This window comes from Castor canadensis, chromosome 2 (genome assembly GCF_047511655.1).
Source record: "Castor canadensis chromosome 2, mCasCan1.hap1v2, whole genome shotgun sequence".
Classification (NCBI taxonomy): domain Eukaryota; kingdom Metazoa; phylum Chordata; class Mammalia; order Rodentia; family Castoridae; genus Castor; species Castor canadensis.
In genome coordinates, this window is record NC_133387.1 from 123,679,060 (window position 1) to 123,685,305 (window position 6,246).

At 35.9% G+C, this 6,246-nt stretch overlaps 1 pseudogene; it reads left to right on the forward strand.

The window, feature by feature from the left end:
• Positions 1-3,980: 3,980 nt before the first annotated feature.
• Positions 3,981-4,917, forward strand: LOC109703041 (olfactory receptor 4F3/4F16/4F29-like; annotated as a pseudogene).
• The last annotated feature ends 1,329 nt before the right edge of the window (positions 4,918-6,246 follow it).

Sequence of the window (6,246 nt, forward strand, 5' to 3'; positions counted from 1 at the left end):
GATAAAGGAAAGTTAGAAGGAGAATCAGAGTAAATGTAAAATGTACTGGAATGAAAGCTATGCGTGACTTTTCTCATTATATACATGAATACATTTGAAAAGGGCACAGAATCCTTTATTTCAAATGATGAGTAAAGGCAGATGTGCTTTTCGCTTGGGTGTAAATAAACTTTTGTGATTAGTTGAAAAGTAAAAGATTTGAACTTGTAAGATTTTTAGAATGAGGAGGAAATACACATGGGCGATGGTATGGAGGAACACTTTGTTCAAACCTAAGAGATGTCTATACATTCCATTTGATTTGATGACTCTATATTTAGAAACTCATTACAGTATGTTTCCTTTTTCTATAAGAGTTGGATTCTAAGAATCTGTTTAAGGGGATATTCAATTGTATATTGGTGAAGAAAATGGATTAATCATAACACAAGGCAAAGATTTAGGTCTGTTTTTTTGCTTTGTGGATGTTTAGTTAGTGGAAAATGAATGTTTTAAATGTGCTTAAGCAAAATTATTTCATAGCAGGGATAATCTATAACAGAGTATGTTTTCAAACACCATCATGGAGGAATTTCTGATGATGGGAAATTGTTACTTCTAAGTGAATATACATTTGATCCTTAGGTCTACATCTAGAAAACTATATGCAAGGTTTTCTTTGCATTGAGATTTGGATCCTGACTGTGTGTTAAGTTTCCTTAAACTTGTAATGACTCAAACTTGTGAGTTTCTATATTCCTTGATATTTGAATAGGTATATTCTCCTTGATTTAGTACATCTATGTTCCATGATTACATTGAATGGTACTTTAAATTCACTTTAAAAGAAACTCCTTGTTCTTGCATGGATGATGGGGATTGGAGATCCAAAAGACAAAGAAATTGATAGGGGCTCATTCAGAAACTCCTGCAAAAGCTTTAGAACTTCAAAAACACCTGAAAATGTAGAACTGCAATTTGCTATAGTCACACAATTACTAAAGAATGGGTCCAAACAGCAATGCAAGTCATAGATTCTTTTAATGAATTTAAAGTAAGCTTTCTCCTCTCATTGTTATGCTTTCAAAGTTCATGGTCTTCTTAGGTTTTTCACTTAATTTGATCAGTTTCCTGTATTTCTCAAATTTTTTTCAACAGACAAAGAAAATGTAACTCCTTATTTTCTATTTTTCTCTGTCACTTCAGAACTTTGCCCAGTCTCTGCCTGTTTTTTACATCATGTTATCATGTGTACTTTAATGTGATTTTAAATAATTCAACTGTATTTTTTCCTATCGTTCTTCAAATATTTACTTATCCCTATTTGATTCCTTTTGTGATTCTTATTTTAGGATAATTTGAATAGAAGACAAATGTAATCATTAAGTATATTACAGTGGCAGCCTTTTAACAAGGAGAAATTAATCAATGAATTCATTTGCAATAAGCATTAAAAATAGTGTTATTTGAGAGTAAATATATTTAATTTATGTTTGAATATTATTTTTATCACTAAAAGAACATGGTGAATGCTATAATTTACTATTTAAGAAGGAGATAGTTCATATATTTTGAAATATCTTTTAGATATGGAGTTCTGATGCTCCCCTGTGTCAATGCTATTCCTTCTTATTCTTTGATTTATCTCCTGTATTGTGCCTAATTATTGCAAGTAAAAGAAAGGAAAGTAATATTGAATTTATTAATCACCCACATAGTAAACACATGATTATGATCTTTATGGCTTTATCACCAAAACTTACCACAAGTTAATATTTTTAATTTGTTCAATAGATAAATAAACTAAGACAAAGATGTTTAAATACTTTTCCCAGTATTACCTTGCCGTTGGCTGACTCATGATATTAACCTTGGTTTTCTGAATTGAAAGCATGTATTCTGGCTACCATGTTTCTTTATATAAAACTGATACTAAAACTATGATATAATGTGATGGATCCTTTTGCTTTCTATTACATCATGGTGCCTTCCAGAGGCTAAGCTTTCCGTTATTGCTAAGAACTCTCAAGCAGTGATTCTCATATTATCTTAACTTTCCCACCACCAATGTTTCATGAGCTGATATTTGCTGAATAAAAAATCTGACATTTAAGGATTTCTGTGATTTCAGATTTCTACAGAATTTTCTAAACACTTCCTTTCTCTATCTAATGGGAGACAACTGGTAACTGGCAGTCCTAGCCTTTCACTTGCCTGTGGACACTTTTTCCTTGCTTCAAGGATGCAAATCAGAATGAGCCATGATCCCTGTCTTTAACACGTTTACCTGGATTTGGTGAGTCACTTTCATAAGTAGTTTACTAACTTATAGAGATGGTAGAATAAATGCTAAGATACAAAGCAAGACCTCAGTGTTATGGTAAACATTTTAGAAACTTGAAGATAAATATTCTCCAGATGTGTGCAGTGGAAAGGAGGAATTTAGTAGTCTGAATATGTATATGTTTATTTGTGATGTCAATAAGTGTATACATTGCAAAATGATTAAATTGTTCTAATTAGTATATCACCTTCCATATTTTTTGTGTTGAGAACACTTGAGTGTCTACTTTATTTTTTGGTGGGACTGGGGTTTGAATGCAAGACTTTGATTTTGCAAAGCAGGCACTCTACCACTTGAGCCACACCTCCAGTGTATTTTGCTCTGGTTACAGCTTTTTGGGGGGTGATGTGGTCTTGTGAAGTATTTTCTGGGCTTGGCTCGACCTGTGAGACTCCCAATCTCAGCCTCCCAAGTAGGTAGTATTAAGGCCTGAGCCACTGGCATTAGGCCAAAGACCTACTCACTTAATAATTTTCAAGTATGTAGTACACTAGTATTATTAACCACAGTCATAATCCTGAAACACAGGTCTCTGGAACTCAGTTATCCTGTCTAAGAGAGCATTGGTATCTTTTGATTAGTATCTTCCCATTCCACTCCACACACACCTCATTTACCCACGGTTGACCACTTCATTCTCTGTTTCCATGAGGGTGAAGCCTTCAGATTCCATAATGGAGATCTTTCAGTATTTGTCCTACTGTATCTCCTTAATGTCATTTAGCACAGTAACCTCCAGGTTTATTCATGTTAATATGAAACTCTGGGCTCCCTTCCTTTTTTAAGGCAGAAAAATATTCCATGGTGTTTATGTATGTATGTGTGTGTGTGTGTGTGTGTGTGTGTGTGTTGTCCACTCATCTGCTGATGAATGCTTAGGCTTTCTCCCAGTATTGGATAGTGCTGCAATGAAAATGGGAAGATATATTTTGAAAATCATAATATCATTTCCTCTGGATATGTACCTGAATATAATATTGCTGTGTCTTGAAATGTGCATTCTTTTTTCTTAATGGCTAAAGTAATTTTTATTCCCACAAATAATGTAAAAGGTTCTCTTTTTGACATCTACCCAAATTTGTCATATTTTGAATTTTTGATAATAGCTTCTTTAACATGTGTTATATGATATTTTATTGTGGTCTTAATTTTCACTGCCCTGATAATTAATAATGTTTAGCACTTGTTCATATTCCTGTTGATCTTTATGTTGGTTTTAATGCTAATATAAAAAGGCTTACAGCCAGGTGCTTGTGGATCGTGCATACAATCCTAGATAATTGGGAGGCTGAGAATGGGAGGATCACAGTTCAAGGCCATCACAGACGAAAAGTTACTGAGATACCATCTAAAACAAGAATATATGGGGTGGTGGTATGCTCCTGTTACCCCCATGAGGCAGGAAATATAAATAGGAGCATCATGGTCTAACCTGGCCTAGGTAAAAACTAGACCCTAACTCAAAAAAGAGCAAACAGTGGAGGCCTGTCTCACTTAGCAGAGCACCTGCCTAGCAACACAAAGCCCTGAGTTGAAACAATTGATCTGGCCACATATAAGTTTTTCATAACTTTGACATCTCTACTACTTTCTATTTAGATCACTAATTATAGCTTCACCTGTTGCTCTCCTTCACATAGCACTGGCAACAATACCAATGGAAGGAACAAATCACTCTGTGGTGTCAGAGTATGAGTTCTTGGGACTCACCAACTCCCGGGATATCCAACTACTGATCTTTGTGGTCTCCTCCATGTTTTATGTTGCAAGCAAAATGGGAAATTCACTTATTGTTTTCACAGTGGCTTCTGATCCTCATTTGCACTCCCCAATGTACTTTCTGTTGGCCAACCTCTCCTTCATTGACTTAGGTGTTTGTCTGTCACTTCGCCCAAGATGATTTATGACCTTTTCAGAAAGCACAAGGTCATCTCCTTTAGGAGTTGTGTCACTCAGATCTTCTTCATCCACCTCATTGGTGGTGTGGAGATGGTGCTGCTCATGGCCATGTCCTTTGACAGGTATGTGGCCATATGTAAGCCTCTCCACTATCTGACCATCATGAGCCAGGAATGTGCGTCTTCTTTTCAGTGACTGCCTGGGTGATTGGCCTTCTACACTCTGTGGTTCAATTGGCTTTTGTAATAAACTTACCCTTCTGTGGTCCTAATATGTTGGATAGCTTTTATTGTGATCTTCCCCAGTTCATCAAACTTGCCTGCACAGACACCTACAGATTAGAATTCATGGTCACAGCCAACAGTGGATTCATCTCCGTGGGCTCCTTCTTCATACTGATCATTTCCTATATTGTCATCATATTTACTGTTCTGAAACACTCTCCAACTGGTTTCTCCAAGGCTCTGTCCACACTTTCAGCTCATGTCACTGTAGTAGTCTTGTTCTTTGGTCCTTTGATATTCTTCTATGCATGGCCTTCCCCCTCCACACATCTGGATAAGTTTCTGGCCATATTTGATACAATTGTCACTCCTTTTCTGAATCCTGTGATCTACACATTCAGGAATCAAGAAATGAAGGTGGCAATAAGTAGAGTATTCAGACAGCTAGTGAGTTATAGGAAGATCTCTTAAATGATTGCATTGTGAACAATCCTGATGGAGCACAGAAGTTCATTGTTCATCAAACTCAGAGAAAAGTGTTTCATTGCCCACATTGATATGCTTGTCTGCACTGATATGCTTTTTCTGCTACTTAGTATGGAGGGACAATATTTTCTGAAAACAGAGATGGAATTACATATATCATGCTTATAAGATGAAGATTATAATAATCCTGAACCTCAATTCCTAAGGAATGATATTTATATATGAAGTAATTCTTAGGCATAAAAAGAGGGAATCCTTCTTTAGGGTCTTCAGAAGACGGACATGTTTCTCTGTTTTTGTAGGAGTTTGTCTTACATGCAGAAATTTCTGACAGTAGTCTATGGAGGTATTTATGTAGAATATTCAACTGGATGATTTCTATTTCTCTTGCCTGTTACACATACAAACTTTTGTGACTCACCTAGGCTGTGCATGGAGGTTGAATCTTGAAAGCACACACATAGCAGTCTAGTGATGTGTGTGTTTGGATATAAGCTGTGTGAGCTATTTTTGTAATAATAAAAAAGAACTGAGAAAACATGATCTTCCTGCCTGATTAGCATTGTACTACTGAAAATAATGAATTTCCATTCCCATTTTATTCATACTTTCTACTCTTTCTTCCCCTTAGTATGTGTTTGTATAAGAACTCAGCATAATAATATTTTGTTATATTTTGAAGGTAGAGAGAAGCAGTACACTTTTGACTTGAAGGTTAGTACAGGGAAGTTATCAAGGCACTTGTACACACTTCTATCCATATACTGGCTCATCCTGATTGTGTGCAACAGCAACAAGCCTGCATTTCTTCTGCATGCTACTGAATCCTTTCCTTAGCTTCTCCATGTCCAGATCCAAGTGCAAGTGCATCATTATGATGTAATTCACCAGGTTAACAGTCACCTGTGTCATCAATATTGGAAGCACTGAGTAAGAGAGTACAAGTTTATCCTTGGTCTCTGCTTCAGACCATCTTCCTTCCATAATGCTGGCTTCATGGTTCTTGGGTCCAGCATAGGGGTTCTTGGTTACAGACTCTTCTGGCCTTCTTAATGGCTTTCAATATTGCATAAAGTGTAATCCTATAAGAATTCCCTTAGTGTACATCAGTGATCATTGTTATATTTCTTTGAAACACTTAGAGATATATGCTAGAAATGTTTTCCAGCCTAATCATTCACAGATTTATATAATGACTTACCAATCCATATATTTGCATAACATTGTGTCTGACCAGGAGACACATTTTACAGCAAATGAAATATTATGACAAGTTCTCAACACATGGAACAAATTCCACATTGCCCATCACTT